The sequence below is a fragment of the Nothoprocta perdicaria genome, unplaced genomic scaffold, assembly GCF_003342845.1.
Source record: "Nothoprocta perdicaria isolate Ctin4 unplaced genomic scaffold, notPer1 scaffold_1, whole genome shotgun sequence".
NCBI classification, from domain to species: Eukaryota; Metazoa; Chordata; class Aves; order Tinamiformes; family Tinamidae; genus Nothoprocta; species Nothoprocta perdicaria.
In genome coordinates, this window is record NW_020454093.1 from 562,286 (window position 1) to 587,222 (window position 24,937).

The 24,937-nt window shown below is 36.5% G+C and overlaps 1 protein-coding gene across 2 annotated transcripts in view; it reads left to right on the plus strand.

The window, feature by feature from the left end:
- Window positions 1-24,937, plus strand: part of EDIL3 (EGF like repeats and discoidin domains 3) — a 219,171-nt gene that overhangs the window by 63,922 nt on the left and 130,312 nt on the right. The gene's annotated exons all lie outside the window — the stretch shown is intronic.

Genomic DNA, 24,937 nt, shown 5'->3' on the forward strand with positions numbered 1-24,937 from the left:
CTGAGAACTTTAGAAATAGTTTATGTGGGAGAAAAGAGTAGAAAAGTGTTTCCTGTTTTCTAGTAAAGGCTTTCTGAGGTTAATGCAACATTAACTTGCCCTACATAGTTATGAAACCAATGCAAAGCTGATATTCCAAAATAGTACTCTCATTTCTCCTATGAAAATGGTAACAAATAAGGTAAGCCACGTAATTATGTGTCAGTCAGACTCGGGTGCTTTGAACTCTGTAGTGCTTCAATTAGATAGTTGTTGAAAGGTCGGTCTGGTAGGAACCAAGCAAAGTGTTGCAAGAGTCTATGTGATCACTTTGAGACTGCTTTTTAGAGGATGTAAGATTGGAGAGGCAGTGCTAACAAACATTATGTCCTTTTGGTTTTTTAATGASTTATTGCCAAGTAGTTATTTCTCTTATCCTGTTAAAAACTCAAAACGCTTTTTTTTTGACAATTTTCTGTAGCTAAACATAGTAAGCTGGTGGAAAATGCACATTTAAGAAGTTAGGAGACACAGAATAAAAAGAAATTGGGGGGGAGGGGAAAGAGAAGAATCTGTCATTTATTCYCTTTTCTTGTTACAGTGCTGTACAGCACGCGTGAAAGGCAGGTGGATGTTCTGTAAAGCCCTCTCATTAGGTGCACCACCCTTAGACATTATTCACTGGTGGTGACGGGGTACTATTGATCTCCAGACCTAATCTGGAAAATCACATTTTCCTCAGACAGGAGGAGTTCACAATAACATATAACAGAAGTTTTACATACTGAATCATGGAGTCAAATGAGTGAATTAATAATGAAATGCAGATGTTGTAAGTTAGTATAAAAGAAGAAAGATGCATAAAAATACATGAAGTTAAGAAAATTAAATCTCTTACCGAAGTTCAGCAATCAAGTTTCAAGACAGTGTGGGCGCTGTATGTATGTTCAAGGGCATGAGAATGTAATGAGAATTGACTTAATAAAGGTAATACATAAAGTAATYTGACATAATCATGGCATTTAATTTCAGGCTAATTCTCACTGGTACTTTTTCCTAAATTTTATCCATGGTTGGTCCTGACTTCACTGTCATACAACTCTACTATTTTTGATTTTATTTAGGTAGTCTAACTCTAAGCTGTTTATATGTTTCAAGTTACTAATCGTATTTTGATCATACYCCCCCTCTAATAGTAGTTCTGCCTTATTTCTTATATTACCTTGTACTAAATGTTATACATAGACCTGTGAAAAGACTTCAGACTGAATGATAGATATATAATATTACCCTGTTTGTAATAGCCAGGTAGTTTGAATGGTTTTTGTATTCTAACTGATTCCAAGTGTCTGATAAGCTGGTGAAGGATAAGACGGAAAGAGGCAGGAAAAATTGCATTCTGATTCTTGACAATACAGTACATCCTGCAGTGAGGCAGAAGAGGATTTAGCTAAACATGTAGAAGCAAAAGGTAATTTTGTCAAACTTCACAAATATTAGGATGTTTTCCAAAATACTGAGGACACAAGGGCCTGAATTACTTCCATAGCAGAYACTTGTATCATTGGCAATATGAATTTGTAATACTGATATTAAAATGCATTACAGGCACCGAATTGACAGAGCTGATATTTAGCTGACATCTTGCAGAAACAGTGTAAATTAGAGTACTGTAAACTTCTGCTGTGTGCAATGAACAGAACTTGTATGCACTATTCAGGAAAATCASGAATGTGATGGATGCTGCTTAAGGGCAGAAATGACAATGTGACAATATACTTTGAAATTACATTGGGGAAAATATGCGATTGGGTCKGTGTACTGTTCTGTTTGGTGTATACAGAGGGGAAACACAGCAAAAGAAATACAGGACTGATGGTGAGAGCTGCAGAAAAGGGCAGTTTAGTATGCAACAAGGCTGTCAGAATGTATTCAATAAGTGACCGTGCTGTTCATGTTTGAAAAATGAGCAACTTGATACTTTTGATATTTCACATCTGATACTCAGTAGGTTTCTCTGAGGGTAAAATGAAGAACAGGTTTAATCTGCATAAGAGAATAAATGGTATATAACAACAGAAAGTTGGAAGAGCTGCAAGCAGATCAGGGTGTACCTGCAAACGGCCTTGAAAGCTGCCTTCTGGTAGGCTGTTGAGACCCTTTCAGAAGGTGTTTTTTTCACCTTTGCATCAGCTCTCAGCAGTCATTGAGAGGAAGTCAGTATTGAAAAAACATGGTAAAACATCTACACATATTCCAAAAAGATGGAATTGGTATGGTACACATTAATGGTATAAAGGTATGATGCACTTGTTGTAGACAACTTCGGGTCTAAGTGCAGGATGGGAACTGACAGAAGGAAGGAGAGCTGAAAGGAAAAAGGATGCCAAGTTTTGTTTTGTTTTTGTTCTGTCAAGTGATTTTTATTTATAAAAAAGGGAATGTGTGATTCCTTGTTTATCATACTGTTGTGATTTCCGTATCTGTTCAGCCTTTCCAGTTTCTGAGGGAAGTTCTTGCTTTGACAGCTGCTATATCTGTTAACTGAGCCTGGAAGACAGGAATCAAAGGGATTTTTCATGGTATGAAATAAATGTTCAGCAACCAAGATTAGACCSGGAGTGAAACTGCTATGATCTCTTGTCTTTGTGGCCTTTTCTATATGATCTGGGTCTCTGCATTGCTTGTACYGACTTCTCCCACTAACAGGGCAGGATCTTGTTAGCAAAAGTTTGTAAGGGTGAAATGTTCCCATTGGTTTCCCATTAGTCTTGCACATTCTTTTTAAGGATGTGAGCAGAAATGAATGAATGATTTCAAAGATGCATTTATAGTCCCAGAATACATGRCTTCAAGGTAGAATGGATTTTGTTCATGCTTAAGAGGAATTTCCTGTGTTTCAGCATCTGTCATTTGTCTCTCATCCTGTCACTGGGTGCAAGCGAGAAGAGTGTGGCTCGGTCCTTTATATTCCCCCATCCTGTCAGGTATTAATGCACATTGAGATCCTCCAACCCTTCTCTTCTCCGGATTGAACAAACCCAGCCCTCTTTAAACTCTCCTCACTTGTCGAATGTTCTAACCCCTTACTCACCTTAGGGAAATTGATCATCTCCCTCGCCCTGCTGGCAGCACTCTGCCTAATGCAATGCTGTACTCAGTGCAGATTGCCCAGAATACTGGAAAATGCTTTGCCTGTAGGCTCCATGTTTCAGCATTTGTTCTCACTGCTGTATTTTTAGTGTCATCCAAATTCACTACATTTATTACTATMATGACCATGCCTAATGAAGTGGCTTGGTCATAGTGTCTCTCACTGCTAACTTGAAGATTTTATTACGTAGTTGTGATTTGTTCTCTGTTTAAGTGTCAGCATGCTTTGATCTTGCTATTGATTTATTAACTTTGGTAAAAGTTCCAAAGGAAAATATCTCTCTMTATATTTTTTTGATAGTTATGTTGGTCTAAAAGTGAAACAGCAGAGTGGTGAATTGGATCTTTGTTTATTTAGATGTATAAAGAGTAATCTGCTTTCACGGTAGAAGAAAACTGTCTTTTGGGAAAAGAATATGATGAGAGCAGAAAACAAATTATTTTCTCCTGGGCTTCAGTTATGTCACATTTTAAAGCTCTATGGGGTATGTTGATTTCTCTTGGAAGAGGACTAGCTACACCACTAAAACTAAAGTGCTGCTTTTGAGCAACTGTTTGCTACAGAGTTCTTGATACTGGCCGTTGTTGAGCAGTGTAACAAGTGATTAAATGGAGCCCTATTAGCACAGCACCTGAAGAAAATGAGCTGATCTTGTGTGAATCTGCTTTTTGATGATTTGTTTCTAGTCCCTAAGGCATTGCTATCCCTAAGGCATTGCTAATTGATTTGGAGGACAGTCTTGTTTTACTTGTGATTACTTGTGATTACTTGTGATTACTTGTGATTACTTGTGATTACTTGTGATTACTTGTGATTACTTGTGATTAAAATATGTCATATTGAGTATGCCTTGCTGAATTTTGTCTTCCTAAGACTATAGCTGTTGTTGTATGTTCAGTATGCTGAGAGTATTCCTCTCAGTGTCCTCTTCTATAGTGTATATAGAGAGGGTCAAATCTACAGAGGTTAATGTGGAACTGATTACTGTAAAGCAGTTTTTCAGCAGGAGCAATCTCATATTGGGGTGCTTGGCTCATTAAGAGATCTTTTTAAAATATACTGTTGGACTTGAAAGGCAATAAACTGATACCAGTAAATAATGAAAAGACAAATTAAGTCTTAATTGTTAGCTTGTGAGAAGCCTGGGTAGAATATAATATACAAACATCTGAATTGGGCAAAAGGCCCTAATAAATGACATTCATTATGGAAAATGTTGTGATAATCACACAGCTTTTGCACTGTAATAGTTGTCCTGGTGTTGCTTACTGTTGTGGAAATAAGGAAAGGTCAAAATTGCTAACGTGGGGGATAGTGCATCAGTAAGTTCCTCAAGTGCTTCATAGATTACTTGATTAATTTTCCCCCTGAGTGATATACAATCATGTTCATTTATACAAGAGCTAATATTTTATTAAAAGAACCTCTGTCTTTGAATACTGAAGCTGAAATTCTTTGAAATAGTATTAAAAACAGTAAATTTGAGGGTTTAATTGGAGTATATCCTTTATGAAGCATTTTGAAATGTAGTTCGCTATATCCCATTTCTGCAAGGTGTTCCAAGGCATTAATCTCAAGATGACCTCCAGTCTCGCCTCCCTAACCTTTGAAGGTAGTAGAAGGCTTATCACTTTTGCCAAAAAGATGCTGCCAAACAAATGCTGCATTGAAAATCCTTCCACATTTCTTTTTTTCTATTTGTGAATTTGTGATTTGAAAATTGAATATAAACAGGCTAGGAATTAGTGKTATGTGGTCATACTCCTAAGAGTGTTTGTCAAAAGAGCAGTGTACATACTGAGGAAGATTTTTCTCATGTTTTTGTAGTTGAGAAGACAGATGCAAACCATCTAGACTGTTGCTGGAGCTACTGCTCAGGATGAGACCTTGCAAAGATAAATAAGAATGTTGAGCATAGGATGGCTTGCAAAACATGTTTTCAGCCCTTTTTTTTTCAGTTGGAGGGATGAAACTCTCAGTAGCAGAGCATGTTTTGGTTAAAAGCTCCAACACAGATGCCTTCTAGCGTCTTAAGAAAATATTCAGAAAAGCGTGCATGTAGGTCATGCAGAACTGTTGCAAACCAGGGCAGTGTGGACTCTTAGTCCAAATGCTAAGTTATTTTCTATTGGAAATTTCAAGTAARTAAGGCTGATCTGCAGGACGCCTGGTGCTCCTGAATTGCAGCTTGGCACACTGCAGAACAGCCTGACCCAAGCTGTCTGTGATAGAGGGGAGGCAGCAGGGAGCCCTTGGTCACTCCTGCTGCCCAGGTTCATTGCTACTGGATTCCAATCTGGTGTTTAGGACTTTTTTCCCCCTCTAGTTAGAGGGAAGAAGAGATGGAAAAGGTAACAGAAAAAGTGTTGGTTGTTTCCCAAGTAATGCAGTATATCATGCTGGAATAACTGGTAACGCACAGCTAGTAATATTGTGTGTCTGGATGTTTTAAGTTACCTTCAGGTAGATAGGTACAGTAAGCCAGTTATGTTGTGCTTGATATACCAGTTAGGCAGACAGCACATAAAAATGAATGAAGAGCTTATGATAACAATGAAAATTGCTCTTTGCATAAATACCCTTGCATTGTGTGGAAAAAAAAAATCCTTCAAATGACCAATTTGAAGGAAAAAGTTATTTGTAGGCAATAAATAGAAGATTAAAACAAGTGAATCCAGTATGATGCAGGCAGGCCTAATGCAGTAAGTATTTTTGTATACAGCTGTACTAACATTTCACATCCATTAGTATCTCTGAAGTACTCCAGGTGTGTGAAAGACTTGCTGAGATTGCTGTCGTTCATAGAGAAGTTCTGTATTATGCTGACTCTGTTCAGCACTATTTATTTTGGGCTCCTGAGGACAGATCTGGAGACTTGCACTTTTCAAGAGGCGATGCAGGCACCAATATTTGGAACAGAGTTCAAGTGGTGTTTTCTGCAGAAGCTGGGGTGATGCAAGTCAACTGCAGCACTGGCTTAGCTGTGCCCTAGACTCCTTGGCTCTATTTTGGCTTTATAAGCTCTTAAGAATAAAGAATCAAGTGTTTAACTTGGATTAATTTAGATCTTATTTATTTATATGTTTAAAAACATATGAAGCATTTATGTTTTGATTTTTTTAAGTTGGTGGATTGTTGTGCCTATACTGTAGCCCAAAGAGAGTGCCTTGTGATATTTGCATGTATGCCATGTCGTTGGCAAATGTGAAATCACAGATCTATCTGGATTTTGTCTGATTTTTAGGAGACTAAAGAGCGGTACAACTTAATACTCCTGAAATATGCCATTCGTTAAGAATTATCAGTCAGGATCAAGGATAATCTACTCTTTTGTTCACCTAGAAATCGGGTGGTAGCTGTCCAGATTAATTTTGTTTTTCATCTAGTTTCTTGACAAACACAAATATGCTTGCTTTTGAAGAGTTCACACACCATCATTTCTCATATAGCATGGACTTCAAGCTGTGTTTTTTGTTTGTTGTTTTATGTTTTTTGTTTTATGTTTTTTGTTTTGTATAATCTAGTGTGCTCCTGGATTTTTATGCAGAGGGATGTGACTCAACAGCTTGGAAACAACTTACTAAAATAAAAATGCCAGAAGGAAACGGATTCTTCAGCTGAAAAGGCAAATCAGTCTTTAATGAAATGATAATTCTGGCATCCTAGGAGATTCAGATTAAAACATTTTAGATTTCTTGGGCAAAACCAATAATATGCAAAACCTAGTGGTTTTAAGGTTAATGCAAGTTCTAAATGCAATGTAGTTCCAGAATAAAAGACACAAAAATTAAAAGAATACTGAATCTGAGAGACAGATGGACTTTGCYGCATAGCTGCGGTTTCTCTCTTTTCCTCTCCAAGTTACTTTCCAGATGTTTTTTTGCAAAACTATTTATGTAGCAGGCTCATTAGGCAGAGCAAAATTCAACATGATTTGGAATCAGCTTTGCTTACCTTTTTCTCCTCATTTATCATCTTTTCTGTGCCTTTCCAGAATACTTAGTGAACTGCTAAGATTTTAAATTTGAATATACACAGCCAGTACTGCTTCAACAAATCCACTGTGTTTAAAATGATGGTTGTTGGTAGAAGTGGATATAATTCTGAAGCCAAAAGAATTACGCAGGTATATACAGTAGATGAGAAACTACATGTTCTCCCTCAGCCAAGGAGTACCCACAGATTCCCATATGACCTATATAAGGAGAATAGCTAAATGTTTCACCCCTTAATGATTTAACATTTTTAAAAAAGAGATGTAATAAAAGGATTTCCCTACATTTACAGCTGAAAGTTGTTCCTATCAGGCTACCAAATAACCACAGAGTTTTTTTTAGACATAAAAAATAACAGGGGGATTGCTTAAGATAATCTAAAAATAGAAATCAGAATTTGGAAGACCAAAGCTCATTATAAATGCCTGTGAATTATCACCAAAATAAGAATGAGAAGTGCTTTTAGGTCACTGTTTTTAGTTTATTTCATATAGGCAGCCCTTCAGCATAAATTAATGAGATGCTGGGATAATCTGGATAATGAGTAAGCTGAAATGGTGTTACTGTATACTGGTCCAGCTGGCTCATAAAGAACTGACTGAAGGATGTCTGACAGCCCCAACCTAATGTGAAGTAAGGGCAGTTTTTCATCTGGATTTTTACTTATTTAAGAGTACTGGACTAAATTGTGCCAGATCATGTCAACTGTTGATAACCAGACTGAGAACACCCAAAGAAGAGAAGGTTCCTCTCCTGTAGGTACCTACTGAGTTAGCCCGGATGGCTGTTCAGGAGTGGTGAGGGACTGTGCTCTGGGAGCCCACAGCGCAGAGGTGCTGCACSCAGGGCTCGCCTTCACCCACCCCACAGGTGCTCGATCCTGCCCAAGGCAGAGCCCTGCCCTGTGTGCAGAGCCGGCTCTGCTCTGTGAGAGGAATGGGAGGGATGCAGCTGCTGCTGCGTGTCCTGTGTGCTGCCTCAAATGGTTCTTCAGACTTGAGTGTCTTATGAAAAGTCACATGTCTTTTTTATCTTCTTGGTGAAGCAATTTAGCTCTCCAGGATGGGTAACGAGGACTCGGTGAGTTTTTAACTGCATGAAGTATATGAATAATTTCAGTCAGGGATAGTAGGAGCTTTTCATGCTGTATCACAGATGTATGGCTTTCTCGATGATTCTGTAAAATAATGATTAATAATCAGTCATGTTTGTTATTAATGTTCAAAATGATTCAGGCACCAGATTCTGCACTTAATTGCAGTTCCTGTATAATATTTCAAATGTATTGTTTGAACTGAACACTTGGCTGAGAATTACTGTTGCAGCACAAGTTAAAGTAAAAAAACAAATAAAATATTTTCAGATGGCCCTCTCTGGGAATATCGATAATGTTGACATATATAATTTGAGGCAGAAACTCTCCAATCTTTCATACTACCTTACATTACATGGATTGATTCTGCTATGAAACAAACATTTCTGCAAGTTGAGAAAATTAGTAGGAAGATTGACTTAAGCTTGTGTGTGTGTGTATGGCATTTTGTTTTTGAGACAGGAAAAGGTGTAGTAAAGTTCAAGCTAGGTGTTTTGGTGAACCTGTGCTTAGGCTTTTTTCATATTTATAATGCTGTAAAACTTATGTGTCGATGCGTRACTGATGCAAATACACATAGGGCCACAGTTCTGATTTATGCTTTTGACAAATATATCATGGATGCATGAAAGTGTTTGCTGTTTTTCCCAAGTGGTTGGGTATAAGACATGCATATGTAAAACACATTGTATATCTGTCAATATGCATGCAACCCTGATATTCTATACTTATTCTCGCTTTTTCTCCTCACAGTCTAATAGGGGCAGTCAAAACAGACTGGATTATCTTAGGTATACCGTAAAGTAATTCAAATGATATGGGCCATCCTTTTCTGCATAGAGAAAAGGATGCAAACCTCAAATCATCATGGGTGTGCTTCAGTTTGTGTATAGCTGTTTCCTGGTCTCCTTATTCTAAATCAATCTATACATGCCAACATAGTGTTACACATGATGTGTGATTATCTTTGGGTAATGTGTCTTTTACCCACCAAAATGAAGATGAGAGGAATGAGTTCCAAATATTTCTGTGCTGTCTCTCATAACATCCCTCAGTAAGGTGTTATGGAGAGTAGTGCACATGTGACTGATTCAGACCTTTTATTTCCAAGGGAAAGTCTAAAATATCTCTAAATGCCAGAGTCCTTTTTTTTTTTTTTTTTTAAGTCTCAACCAGTGTGTGGTTCCTCATAGCTTTTTTCAGCAATTACTATACAGCTTCTGCTGGCTAGGGCCACTGAACTGATCTTTCTAGCTGCAGGCAAAGACGACACTAGGAAGGATAGAAAAGCTGTTGCTGTGATGACAGCCTTAAAGGTTTTTCTTCAAAACCGTACTTACTAGTTTTCAAGGAGTCTTTTATGGTATACATGGAAATGGAATACAAGTAGTGCTTCTCTTGTCCATGAAAATGTCTGTGTATTTAAGTGGAATGGCTCACGTTGTGAGACCTGCTTCATGCTTCTGGTTTAAATCTAGAAAACTAAGACTTAGTAGTAGAAGCCAGACAAAGCACTAGCCAGAACTGAATTAATTCTGATTAATAAGGAGATCCTGAAACAATTCAGTAGATACTGCTCTGTTATTGACTGACTGGTTTCTTCAATGCATGTCAGAGAAGCCTTAGACCTTGATATATGCTGAACTGTTGAATCTTTKGTTATCTATTAGAGGTCTACTGAAGTCTAGTTAGAACCAAGTTCATGCATAACATGTTTTTCYTCTCTTCCTCCAACCAAATTATTTTTCTCTTGAAATGGAGTATGAATCTCTTCTTGGAAATTTTATTATAAAGCTATGCATTTATTGAGCCTTTTYGAGTACAGACATTGAGAAGGCTTTCTCCATTGAGAGGTTGAGAGAGTTGTTGATAGAGAATATCAGAAGAGGTATAGGTATGAAAGTCTTGTTTTGAGAGAAAAAAAAAAATCCTTCAAAATAGATGCATGTAAAAATAAATGGATTTTATGTAAAGGCCTGCTAGCTTATTTCTGCACAAGAATTGTGAATTCTGGATTTTCTTTTTTGTTTTTCTTTCCCCTCATGACATCTGTGTTAATATTCATAGTATTCCTTTAGGAATATTTGCTATCAGTGTCCTAATCTCTCATTTGAAATGGAGTCTCCAAGMAGCTACAGGATCAAATAGGTATTTAAGGTTGAATGACTTGGCTATGAATCAACAGTTAACGTGCTTTATGAAAGAAAGAAAAAACACAAGGTGGAAGAAAATGACAAAACCCCCTAAAATTGTCACTAAATGTGTAATAATATACATTTTCAACTGGAAAAAATGAAAATGCAGAATGCTTATCTTTTCTTTACATGAAGAAGGTGTTTTGGGGATCAGGCAAGGAGAACGCTGACTAGCAAATGGCAGGGAAGAGAGTATGAAGACTGAAACTAATTAAAATAACCAAATCTAAGAAATTAGGATTCTTTTTAAAAAAAAAAAAAAAACTTTGTTGTGGTGCAAGTATTGCTGAATTTACTGTATGCATGCCTAGTTTACTAGGAATAAGCGGTGTTCAGCTGTGCTATTTTAGAAGTCTAYTCTGCAGAAGTATCACTACTCATAAAGGATTATTAAAACAATAGCCAAAATATCCATAGAAAGACGATGCAAGCTACTGAGTTGGTCTTATGGCCTCTGACCATTTAACACACATCCTGCTATGGAGAAGGAACAGAAGGGTGAGACTACACTGGAGAGGTTGAAGGTGTCTTCAACAGCTGGCACAGGCTGCCCAGGGAGGCTGTGGAGTCTCCTTCTCTGGAGRTCTTCAAAACCCACCTGGATGCCACCCTGTGCCACATGCTCTGGGTGTCCCTGCTGGAGCAGGGGCGTTGGACTAGATGATCTCTAGAAGTTCCTTCCGACATCAATGACTCTGTGATTCAGTCTGTATAGCTGCTCTGTTTCAAAGGCTGCCTCCTGCCTAGTGTTTTTCCACGTAGGTTTCACTGAAGCTTTTCATCAAGATATGGTAAACAGTCATGTACTTTTGACGTATGTGTGCTGTATAAAGGCAAAGATTTAGGGATTCTAGATAACAAATGTCATGAAATAGTGGTAAGTGCCAAGAAAGGGCATAATTGAGAAGATAATTACTGTAAGTGTGCAGGAGAACTGCATTCYCTTCTACCCCGTTCTCCACTATGATAGTAATGTATGCATACATGAAAAAATGCTTAATTCTTAGATCACTCAGCATTTTTGTTGATTAGAGGTTTAGCAAAAAATTAAAACCTCAGTCTCAAAGTGATTATGCTCAAACCAARAAGTTGCATTTAAATAAGAAGAAAATTAGATCCTTTGTGAGAATCTACAATAATTAGAGGAGTCAGTATTTTGGAGCTTCTTAGTGAAAGATTTTTGTCTAAGCAGTAATGTTGTAAAAATTAGCCAAAACATTGTTTAAGGAAAAAAAAAAAAGAAAACCCGCCTCATTCCCAGGCATGCAGAATTACTTTGGTTGAAGCTTTAACTCGCACTGTCTACGTAYACCTCCTGTTTGCATGGTGAATAAGTGCTTATGCTATGTTAACTTGGTTGCTGCTTTACCAAAGATATGAACTAATGACATTTCTGCAATGGTAAAAGAACTGTCATTATTAGTAGGGGTTCTTGGTTTATAGAATGATGACCATTGCTATAGAGGTATACCTGAGCGACGCATTGAAAACGTGCAGGTTTTTGTAGTCCATTTGTATGGAAACAGGCAACAGCAATATCAAGACTTAAAATAGAATCATTACTGTGGATCAGACCTTGCTGCAAGTAAGAAAAGTAATTACAGCTAAAATTCTGTGTACACAGTTTACTGTTATCTGGAAATAAACGACACTTTGCTCAGTTGTGAATATGMTAAAGTATAGCACATTGGATTAAACAAAAAGTAGATGCATTCAGCGGTTTCTGCATATATATATATATATGGAAGTAAGATGGAGGTAGTAAAGGTGTAAAATAATGAGAAAACAGAGGCATAGAAATATCTTTAAATACAAATGCATTCTTGTTGAGAGAGGAGGGAGGTTTTGTTTTGATTAAAAATTCTTACTACTTCCCTCCTTTTCTTAGCTTCATCAATTTTTTAATTATCAGTTATATTCATTATGAGCAGTCTAATGAGGCCWTAACTTGGTCCTGTAAGAGTAATATTCGGAGATAGGAAAATTGCATTGGCAGTGTCATTTGATTTACTCAAAAATATGACCGACTGGGGCATAATTTGTAAGAGGAACTATAATGGCCATAAAAACAAAATATTTAATTTCAGCTTTTGCTGGCATGAAATAAGAAACATCTGCAGGAGTCATTAGCTCATAGTTGAACAATACATTAGCTTAAGTCAGCAACAAAAGTCAGCAATGGATTAACTTTGTCCTTACTAGTGGTGTCATTGGGATCAGTCTTAGTTATATGGAGCACACCCTGACCAATGCAGCATAACAAAGGAAATTAAGTGTATCAATCATAATATAAGTTATATACTCTTCCAAAATAATGGCATGTTCATCATTTGCCCTCAGGGTGGAAGAGAAGACCTGAGCACTTCAAAAAGAATTAATAATCCACCAATAAAGGGCTTAATTATGTTTCAAGTACTACATCTTAATATACGAAGACCCAGAGACCAGGAAATAGTTTTCTAAATTAAGAGAACAGAATATAAAAATAGCAGGCTATGAATCTTGATACAATTTGGAATGGTAATGGATGTGTGAAGCATTTCTTTCATACATCTTCCCTTTAAACAGAGAAAGGATTAAATTGCAGACTTCTGGCATTAGTAAGGTCAAACTGACAGCACTACTTTCAAAGAAAGGTCATGCTCCTATTTTGGAAAATTAATATTAAAACTGCAATAATCTGTTTAATCGAAATTGAATTTAATGGTATCTTTCTTGTATATAATTTAATTTTCTACTGAATTTAATTTCCTATTCTGCCTGTAACAAACTGCATAGCATGTGTGTTTCTCGTGAGCTCTGTTCATTTTGATATAGTCTGTGGTAACTCYGTTTTTTCTGGATATGGCAGCCCTAAATCACAGCCTCTAGTTACCTACCACTTGCCTATTTTCTGTGCAAATTCTCCTGTCAATCTCGCTTCTAGAGGGCTGACTGCCTTGTAAGGCACAAGGTGTTAGGGAATGTTTTTGGCGCACCCAAGAGGAAAGCTGCATTTTCTGTGCTGAAGCGCCTTGGCTTGATAGAGAAGGTGAGGCAGTCTCCCTAAAATCTGGGAGAAATCTCCTGGCTGCATAGCAGGCAATCTGGAGCCGTAAAGGGCAGGCAGCGGGAGAGAGAGAGAGAGACTTAAAAATATAGTTTGTTTGTACCTTTCTATCATGTTAGCTGTGGTATTTGGATAAGAATTTAGCTAATTTTGCTTTATATGCATGGATCTCTTTCATGCCATTAGCCAGTATGTGGTTCATGAGACAGTGGTAACTGTCTGTTTGGTGAGAATAGGAACAACAAAGAGAATGTGATTAATAGGAACCCCAGAGTACAGTACATGAAACATAATAGCAAAGGTCTACCTGCTGACAACAAAGCGATGAAAAGAACATGATTAAAAGGAATCAGCGCAGTACCTAGCAAAACAGCTAGGGAGCAGCAAAAAAGGAATAAGAGGGAATTGTTTCCATAGCATTAAAGTGAAGCTTCAGGAAAATTGCATATTACTGAAAGTGCTGTAGGGMTTTAGTCCAGTGGCAGTAGTAGTTCAATAGGTCTGGTTCAAAAGCATGTGTGTTTTGACTTTGCTCTCTACGCTTGAGGGCTGTGTGGTGATGGAGTAGCTAAGACTGTAAATGTCRTGGTTCAGGGAAAGCAGGAAAAAAATATTTGGTTTATGGGAATGTATCATAATCAAAATGATTTCCTATTCCTCTTCTACAGGACTACAGCAAGAGGTAACAGAAGAAGCAATGTATTCAGTGACTGATGTGTTAAGCAGTTTTGGAAGTAATGCAGTGTATTTGTGGTACTCCTTAATATATGTGTACCGTGAGGAYTGAGTGTTCAAAGTCTGTTATTCACTAGTATGCAAGTAAGTTCCAGTTGAATTCCTGATGGACTGTGAAGCTTCATCAATATTATGGCTGGTACAGACTCTTAGGCAATATAGTCTGATCTTCTGTAAATCACGGAGCATCAAGTCAGGAAATCTGCATTTATAATACATGTGAAGAAGAACAGAATTTAATATCGGAGTCTTGATTAGGGTGAGAAAAGCTTAGATGATATAGCTGGCAATCGGTCGCTGTTCTGATTATCCAAGTATCAGGGTAAAWTTGTTTCTGACCACTAATCTATCCAATGGCAAGGTCCAGTGTACAGTTGGGTACAACTATGTATCTGGAAAGTCACATCATGTGAATGCCTCTAACTTACAGTTCAGCTGCTGAACTTTATTGTATCTCTGTCATCAAGATAAAGAAAAGCTTCTCAGTATTGGATTTATATTCTCTATGGAACTGCTGATGGATAGTGATCAGGTGATCTCTCTTTATGCGTCGGTCAGCTGAGTGACAGAACTCCCTAAGCTTTATTTCTAATAGTTCCAGTATTTCTGATTCTGGCAATATTTGAGACTTTCATTTTGACTGTCTGATATTTTAATGCATTTGGTGCACTGGAACTGAGTAACTTAACCCAAATTTGCCTTAACAGTGTTGTAAGAAGAGAYAAGTTTACTATTGCTATTTTAGTATGATGTGGTATTCTACTACRTCTAAGATTATATTTACCTTAATATTTATTCCTGATATTAAAAAACAATGGGTGAGATGATAGAAATAAGACTATATGTCAAACAGTAAAATCATTCTTCAAATCCATAAATATATAAAGACATTTTGATTAGAAAGCCATGAAACAAGAAAAGATGTTAAATGGGCATCAAGTCATACAGCACAGTCATTGACACATGTGCAGCTGGGTATTGCATTATAAACATTGGTGTCAACTTGAAAGAGGAGGCAGAAAGCTAGCGCTAGTGTAAGCGTTTGAACAAAATGTAAGGCTGTGATTCAGTGTGAAAACCCAGAAAATGATTATAGACATACAGTTTCCTATTAWTTTTTTGCCAATATATTGATGAAAGAATGAGCAGTGTAAAACCTCATGATATTCTCAAGTACACCAGGAGTGATCCAGCAACTCACTATCAGAGAGAAAGTCTGGGTGGACGGTGGTTCTTGTTTTACCCCAAATAACTGAATTTTTTATTTAAAAAAATGCTAGTACTGACAGTTATCCAGTGCAGTCTGGATCTGCCCTGAACAAAATTGGATGATAAATACTAAGTTCTGGATCATTCTAGTTTCTTTAAAACATTTTTTTTTTTTGGTTTATAGTCCAAAATACACAATACATGCAGACTGCTTGTGAGTCCAGATRTATTCTTGGCTAACTGAAACACAACTGGCTTTAAAGCAATGAATTCTTACTGAAAGATTTGAAGAAAAAACAACCTATGACCATGATATAATGTGGCAATGTGTAATATGATTTTAATGCAGAGCAGTGGCAGATGATAGGTACGTGCTGTGAGGGGCAAAGCAGGCTCCAACATGTCTGCGAGGGATGTCCTTAYGGGAGATTTATAAGAGCCTTACTGTCTGGTTTGGCATAGGATAGCTGGAAAAGTTTGGTTCGAGAACACCTTAGAGAATTAAGGTCATGAGCATAAGGGTGGAGACAAATTTCCAACCAACAATAATTATGCAAACAAGATTTGAATGATCATGCTCTTAGATAGGTATTAAGGTTAAGTCGTGCCTGGATTATGGACCATGTACTAATAATTCATGGTCTCAGTAAACTAGAAAATGTTGAGGAACAAATATCAACAACACAGCAAACTGTTTAAAAGSAAAGATATAATGGCATGTAGTAAACAAGAAGAAACAAGCAAGTTTGTATCAAGTAGAAAATTCTGAATTAATTTGCAAGATTTCTGTTAGAAGCATTTTTTATAAAAACCTGATTGCTCATGTTACCGCAGGGTGCAGAAAATGCAATGTAGAAAACTGCCAAAATGAAACCGTACCTTTTAAGYTTCAAAGTGAGTAAGAAAAAAAGCAAGATGACTCCTAGAATATAAAGRAGAAGGAATAAGGGCAGGACATGTCTTGGTGTGCTTGATCTCCATTTACTTCTTCAGTTTTAATGGATAAGGTGGATTTATAATTAAATTCTTTCTTGCTTAATGTTGTTAGGAAACAAACATTTGCTCTTCTTCAGATTTTACAAAGTCCTTCAGTCCATAAAAGTGACTGTATGGATGCTCACTGATAGCTTTGAAAATTGCTTGATAAATCAGGTGCAAGACTGTCTGAGGGGAAGGAAAGCTCATTAAATTGAGCTGCCCTCTCCCCCTGAGGATCCCAACAGCATCTGCCTTCATAGAATGAAAGAAAAAACCTCTTCTGTGACCTGCTTGCCCTCCTTCACACACAACAGCCTGCCTCAACACTGACCTCCTTGAAACTTTTGAGGTGTCACATGGTGCAAAGGCAGAAGATTTTTGCCCTCTGATATATTTTGGAAAACAGCTATAACCTCATTAAGGCTCCTTCTCATTGCGGTATGTGCTTGTCCTGGCAAAATGGCAGCAAAACTTACATGATCAACTTCTGCTGGGAAATCTTGACCTAATTAYAGAGGAATTATCCCTGAGTCATTAGCTTGAATTCTGCCCTGTTTAGACCTCCAGTGATTTCAGCGGAGTTTATATCTGCATTGTATAGGTCTGAATTAGCCCCTGGTGGTGTGACAGGCCATTTAAAAATTTCTCATACTGAGAGATACAGTAGATGGAGCACAGGCAATGAGAGGTAATACAAATGTGTACATGACTGATTTATTTCAGGTCACAAGAAGATGGTAAGTTCAGTCAATCACTTCTATATTTATAAAGTAGATTACTGTAAGGACCTTTGGGTAGTACAGAGAATCAATAAGAAGATTCAAAGACGAGGGAAACCTTGGCCAAATATTGGCTGTTTCATTTTAGTGATTGAATACAAGTAGCAATCAGACATTTTGGACTACCATCAATCAACATATATGAATAAGTATATGTGTGCTTAACTATTTGACTAAAAGTCACTAAAATTGAATGTTTCTAAAGATGACTATTTTGCCCACCTAATGAATTTTTCATGACTACTATATTTCATTCTAATTTCTTGAATGTATCTTATACTTGGTCATAATAATCTTTGATGTAGAAAGCTCTTGCAGAATGCTGTACATAGTCATTAACAGACTTGAAAATACGTGGTTTAATTTAAAATATAATATTCTAATGAATTCCCGTAAGGGGAATATTTTCTGCTCAGCAAAGGCATCATAAGATTGCTAGGAAGGAAAAAGGKTTTTTTTTTGGACAAGAATTAACTTTATTGGACAAAATAATATGGGTTGAATGTTTTTTCTTTTGAGTAGAGTTATTTTGGTTTTATTTTATTAYTGGTTACTATTATTAGGTACCCTTTTATGTTGATGTTAAAAATGTTGTAATAAAGTTAAGTAATAAAAAAAAATAAAATGAAACAGCATCTGCCAGCATTGTAGGTATCTAGCTTGCTCATCTTTTTAAACTTGAACTTATTTTTGCATGAATATTAAATTAACTGGAAAATGCCATGGGGAGCATGCAAATTATTCATGAATGTGGGTTAAATTCAGAAGGAATTTTTGACTTAAACTAACAAGTGTATTTTCAACGTAAAAACTCAGAGAAACTAAATTTCAACTTAAAATTTTGGGAAAACTCTAGTGAAAAGTATTATTTTCACTTTGCTTTTTTATATGACTCAATGTATCATTTTCTGTTTCAACATTTTATACATTGACCCCTTTTTGTCTCCTAAAAGGGCTGAAAATAAAATTAGATCTTCCACTATGATCATGGAAACAAAGATGTAGTTGGCCCAAACATGAAGAGGGCTTTTTTTTCACTTCTGCTGAACAGAAGTGTCTGCTCCACACTTTCTGTTGTTGGACAAGGGGAACAAACAATAAAACAATATTCTTTTGGTTCTGTCCAGGAGAACACTGCCTGTGACAGGTAAACGAAGCAGACTAATTTCTTTTCTCCTTGGAGCACTTAAAGCAATCAAATTCCAATCAAGATTTTCTCAGTAGTTCTGAGTTGAGARTATGAATAGCTGTCTATCATTTTCCCACATGTCAAGAAACATACATTTCATGTGATTCAAAGACTATAGAATCAGTAAGAAGGTTCTTTCACTGTGATTGTAATTGGGCCTTAATGTATAATAATGACACTATGGTAATCAATTTATCGTAAAATACACAATAAATCATTAAGCAGAGAGATCAGAAGGTGGCAAATACTTACGGGAAGAAAGTTGAATAACTGGTATTCTCTTATTTCTCTTTTTGTGCCCATGTATAACCCTATAGGGCAATAAAAAAAAATGTACACGTTAGGTGTCTGTGCAGTCKAGAACGATGACTACTTTGAGGGCTGGAGAGAATTGCTGTGCCAGTAGATAAGCAATAAAGTCTTCAGTGGTTTAGAATATATAGAGTCCTGCTTGTACCTGGCCCCTTCTCCTTTTTTGAAGAATATGAGGTGTTAGAGAATCTAGATGCAAAGATCAAAATATTGATTTACATTTCCGAACTAACCAAGTAAAATGTGTTCTGCAACATTTCAAGTGCCTAGAAGAGGAGGTTGTCAGAAGAGTGATTGTTCTTCATGAGCTGGAGCTGTGCAGCATCATGGACCTGACGTGTAGATGCCCAAAGGTGCTTTAGATTCCATCATACATCATTTGGACTGGGGTTGGTCAAAGGGAGACTGAGCCATCTGTTTCACAGCACATGTGAGGGAAATCAAAAGGAATTAGGGACAGCTTTTTAACACAGCTTGCCAGAACCTGACAGCTCTCATTTCCTGCAGTGGGAGGTGCTGATTCATACTCCTTCTGAAATGCAGCCACAGGAGATGGTGCTGAGTCTCTGCTGAAAATGCAGAGCTCTGCTTCTGAAAGATGATATGGGATGTCTACTCTAAAGAAAGTAGGCAAAAGTAGGGGTAAGACAGATCCCATAAAATCCATATGCTCAGAATGGGAGGGAGGAAAAAAACGCCACAGTTCAAAATCAATAGGTTTCACTCTTACACTAATGAGAATTGAAAGGCGTGGAGGAGTGCTCGAACAGCGACTGACAGTTACATTTAAAATGCTTTTTACAAAGGTTAAGTCAGGGAAACTGATAAACTTTTGACTCCTAGTGGCTTCATTAATTAAGATAAAAAAAAGAAATCAATGTACATTATCTTCACTTTACTTGTTCAGAAAAAAATGGCCTTGAGAAGTAAAGATTTAAAGACAGGGTTTTAGTTACATCTGACATCATTACCTTTATTTTGCTGCACTCTACATCATACATATTTTATGGTGTATGTTTTTTCATAATCAATAGGAATATATTCACATATATTCAAGTATTTATTCCAGGTATGCTGAAGTCAAAAATAAAACCCACACTGACTGCAAATTTAATAGGATCTTTTGTTTTTGCCCAAAGATGTTAAAGTGTGTACTCATATGTTAATTATTCCTTAACTGTTGTGTTCTTGTCTTCAGAATTGACCTGGACAATCAAAATATTTTATTATATTTTTTAATTTAACAATGTTTGCTCATCTTTTTTTAGATCGTGACTTAAGTCTTCTCTTTCCTATGCCTTTATCCTGTGCAGTTTTGTGATGGAGTATTTCCTGTTTCTGMAGTGATCAGGCGACTATTGAACTATTGAACTGCACCAGTTTATTTCCCCTTTGGTATTACTTTTTCCATGCACAGAGTTCTCTAACTCCATGTCCTTCATTTTAGCTGCTATCTGCTCCTCATGAATTCTCCTCATGGCACATTTTGCAATGTAGAGCTCAGATTTTCTATGATGAAGATTGTGTTGCGTGGAAACTATCTTAGTAGAGCATTCAGGCTCAAAACAGTATTGTAGTGTTGAATTAAAAAAAAAAAATTATTTGTGAGAGTTATGAACCAAGCAAGGCATTTGAACAGAGAAATCTATGCCTCTGGTTCTATTCATTTTTGTTCTGGTTAAGAATGTTTTCTAGTAAACAGTCTACTGGATGATTTTCATCTTCATGCAATATAAAGAATTTTTATATAATGATCAAAATCTAAATGTCTGTTAGGTCATTGGTTTACATAGCCTTCTGCTCCAGTAAGAATCATACTAGTGTTTTTGCAATTGATACAAGAGAAAATCTTAAGTTGAAGAAAATTGCCAAGTATTTTGGAGAAGTGCAGTATCCATATGATCATTTTAATTTGCTCTGAAATTTGAGGTTTTGGAGTAGGTGAGTTTTTGCTTTGCCATCAAGAGGCATTGCTCTTCCTGAGGGCCTTGTGAAGAGTGCTGTGAAGAGAAATACTTGTGTCCCAGTATTACCTGCTAGATGGGGAGTGGAGGGGGGAAACAAACAAAAAACCAGCAGGGGAGCAAATCCAACTTACTTTTGAGATTGTGAGAAAAAAGTTATTCACAAGAACAAATGTACCCCTCTCCCCCCACCCCGACTAAGTAGTGTAAGTAGCATAAATTCTGGGTTTTTCAAATTCACTGCTAATCACATTCCAGACCAGAATCTAAAAATAGAGTCTAGCAGGGTTGGAAGAAATGTTTAAAATTAGAGAGACATAAAACAGTTTAATATGATAACTTGYTTTGCACGTTTCAGTGTCACCAGTCCAATATTACAAAATTGAAGAGAGAAATAACAGCCCAGTAATCACATTATCAGAACAGACTTCTAGATTGTAGACGAGGTGGAGGAGGGAGGAAGCAAATAGGAGCAGGAGGCAAGTACTTGTGCAGGAAATAGGAACAAAGCTTAAGAAATGTTTTTGCTTAATCTGTTATCTTTATTAGTGAATTACACATGACGTGATGATGTAACATTATCACAGGCAAAGTTCTTGTGTTTGTTTCCTTTACCTAAACATCACTCTATCAGATGACCTACTGATTTTCATTTCAAGTAGTGGTACAAACCCATTTAAATGTTGGCAGAAAGACTGTGTTTCTTGAAAGAATTCTCTAGTTCTCGAACTTTACTTCTTTTTAATAACTTGAGGTGCAAACTATTTATGTTGCTGGTTACAGTGGCAATCATTTGAGCTACAGTGAATGGTTGAGTTAGTGTTAATCGTCCAAGCTGTGGCTTTGAGATGTCTTTATCACTTAACATCGCAAGCAGAGTGGGACTGAGAGAGGCTGTGGTTTCATGATATGGAGCTTTGGTGGAAATTGCTTGTCGAGATTAGTCCTGTGCTTGACAATGCCCTGTCTCATCAGTCATGCCTGCAGCACCACCCTGAGAAACCAGAGAAGAGGATTGAGGCAGCAAAGGAAAAATGAACTTAAGTCAATAGACCAGAAAGGAGAGGAGACAAACTTCTTAAGCTGTTTTCAGTGCAGCATCTGTATCAATTAAAACTGTGGTCTTAACTATTGATGCTGAGTTTATTGGAAGCCAGTAAGCCATAGTAGTTCCTTTGATACCATGAGATTTAGTACTGAGTATCATTTATTTCAATTCTCCTAACCTGAAGTCAGAATGTTTCAGATTCTTGCACCATACTACTTACAAGGTGATTTGTTTGGATCATTTTGCAGAACTCTTTCTGCACGATCTGTTGCATAGAGACAATACAATCAAAATAATGAAAAAAAAATTCTTTTATATATGAACCTTTTATTTGAAAGCTTAGGGTAAACATATTTCATACCACTATAATATTAACATGAGTATTACTATTAACAAAAACTCATATTACATTGTAGTCATTCTTTCCCCCTTCAACTTTAGTTTTCCTATGCTTTAAAATTCTTTTTTTCTGGATTTCTCAAGTCATATGCTTTCTCCCATATAAAATTATGTGAGAAATACTCTGAAACCTGGCTTGTATACTCTATGAAAACTTGTTTTTTCACAAATAACGTAAAATGTGCTGCATGATGTATATCTTCATATGTGCTTTCCAAATCTACATATCTTTTTTTCTTTCTCTAATATCCTTTTAACTTTCAATGTTGCCTCAATCATATTTTCATCAGAGGTATCCCCAATGTGCATCAGATTTTTTTTTTCTAAGAAAACAAAAGCTCATGGCTATGCTGCCATATATCTTGTTATGTTTTCTCAATGATGCATTGCATGGGAAAGAAACCCATGCTTGAAAACACTTTAAAGCTGCAGACCAATTTACAGCTTAAGATCATACAATATTGTTATCAGGCCATGACTTTAGGATGTCTGTGACAGCTGTTGGGGGATGTCTTTGTCAAACACCTGGCTCCGGCGTGCGGCCTCCTCCCTTGAGGCCGGGCAGGTTGTTCTGAGCCGTGGCCAGGCAGAAGCAGGCAGCAGACCATGYCGGCTCGCTGGAGCAAGGTGATTCCAGCTTATTCCCTCTCTGACACTTTGAAATAAGTCAAGAAAGTAATTTACAGCTAATTACTATGGATATGAGTCATTCTATAAATAGCTTACTAGAATAACTTTATGATTTAAATTGCTGCTGGTAGAAAGTGTCATGTGGGGGTTTTCCAGTGTAATAACTTAGTGAATTTACTGAAGTAGTCGAAAGCTGAGTGCTGGCATTCCAATTGAGACAGGATGATGAAGCAAAAAAGCAAGTAGTCTTTGAGTATTCTGTGGCTGATTAACAGCTGTTCTTTAAATGTGGTCTCTCAAGCTCTTGCTACACATAGTGAAAAATTAAGTTCATTTGATAATAAATAAACGTATGAATGAAGTACAAACAGTTCACCTGTGACTTCCAGTGTTGATAATTAGATCTAGGTAGGTCTTTAGCCTTTTGTAATAGTAGTTGAAAACTTCTACTGCCATAGATCATAGCTTGCTGTTGCTCTGTAGTGAGGAAGGTGAGTTAGTTCTCATCAGTGACACTTGTCTATTAATATTATATTCAGCCATTGAGGTTTCTGAATTAATATTTTGATCCCTGACAAGATACATTGAGTCATTCTAATCTCACCAGAGCCACCTTGTTTTTAATAAGTACAAGCAACCCAATACATGTGGTCTTATTGTCTTCCCTTGTGTTACAGGCTTTAGAGACAGACTTTTGTTGTCTTGTGCTTGTTTTTTGGAAAAAATGTGCGAATACAAAGGATCAGTTGTTATGGTTATATGTAAGAGAATTCAGCTCTACAGGAATAGAAACCCAGTCCCTTTCTGAGAGAATTTACAGACTAAAAGCCAAATAATTGAAGATGATGAAATAAGCGGAGATGTAATGTTACCAGCATAACTATCTTAGCATCTGAATGGTTTATTTCAACTGAGATTCAGTTATCCTATTTTACTTAGATGTGCACGTAAGTACAAAGAGGTACTATTGAAACATCCTTCAGAGTAATATCAAAATTCAGGTTTGAACTGCCAGTGCTACTATTCTTCAAATTAATTCTACCAATAATATTTAAATAGCTGTCTGAAAAAAATAAGTTAATGGAATGGATTTTGAATATATTTTGTATAATTGAATAATGTTTAATTTTAATATGCCTATGCAGTCACACAGAGTCACATATTTTTATTTATTCATTGCTCAAGCAAACGTTGAGCTTGCAGTTAATAGAGATTTTGGACATTTACATAATTTAATAACTGAATTTCTAACTAACTTTCATGTTTGGTTCAGCTTGTTTAGTTTTCTTTTCTGCCACTGATAGCTTGAGAAATTGCAACACACATAGTTTGGACTGAATTCCTAATCAGTTTGTTTACTTCTGGTTCTGTTGCTTTTAAGGTTTAAAAGTCTGTTTCCTTCTGTGAGATTAACTATTATGCTGCCTTGCCATATTTTGGTATTGATGTGAAGTTAAGAAATATACTATCAAATACCTTGTTAGTTCAGGTTATATTATACATATCATAACTATTCTTGTCACGCACCCTTCTTAGCTGGACATTAATTTGTATAAATAAAAATACTTTTATTCATCTATTTACCTCAAAAAACTAGTGAGAGGTAAGATGGTTTGCTGGTGCTTCATTTGGAGAGAAATTCATTATTTTCTGTCAATTAGTTTGGGCAGTCCCTAACAGAACACTATGCTGCTCTGCAATTAGGAGTGAAGATGTGTTCAGAATGATAGTTGCATACAGAAAAAAATGACTTAAATTAGCTGAGATATTTATAGTTACTACTGAATTTAGTTCATGTCTGTTGAGAAGATACTTGTGATTATAAGGCCTCTGTTATGCCTCCATAAAGTTTCACTAAAATAAGAAAAGATTTTTCTTCACCTTCTCTCTCTTCTCCTATCATAATATGTGGGTTGATATTAAAGGCAAACAGGCCGATATACCAGGTGTGATACTGACCTTTGAGGAAATGTTTTAAATCCTTATACTTGCCAAGTGCAAATTTTAAAAGCACCATGGTGAGTTAACACTGTAAGGGACATTAGGAGTTTTGAGCCCTTGAGATTATTGAGTCCCAAATAAATGGGCTATGTTTTTAGGTAGAAGACTCCTTTAGAAAAATGTGTATGTGGAACTATTTTTGCAAGAAATCAAAGAAATCATATTATTAAGCTTGGATATCAAGTGATGGAGGATATTGATTAAAAGCAAAAAAAAAAAAAAAAAAAA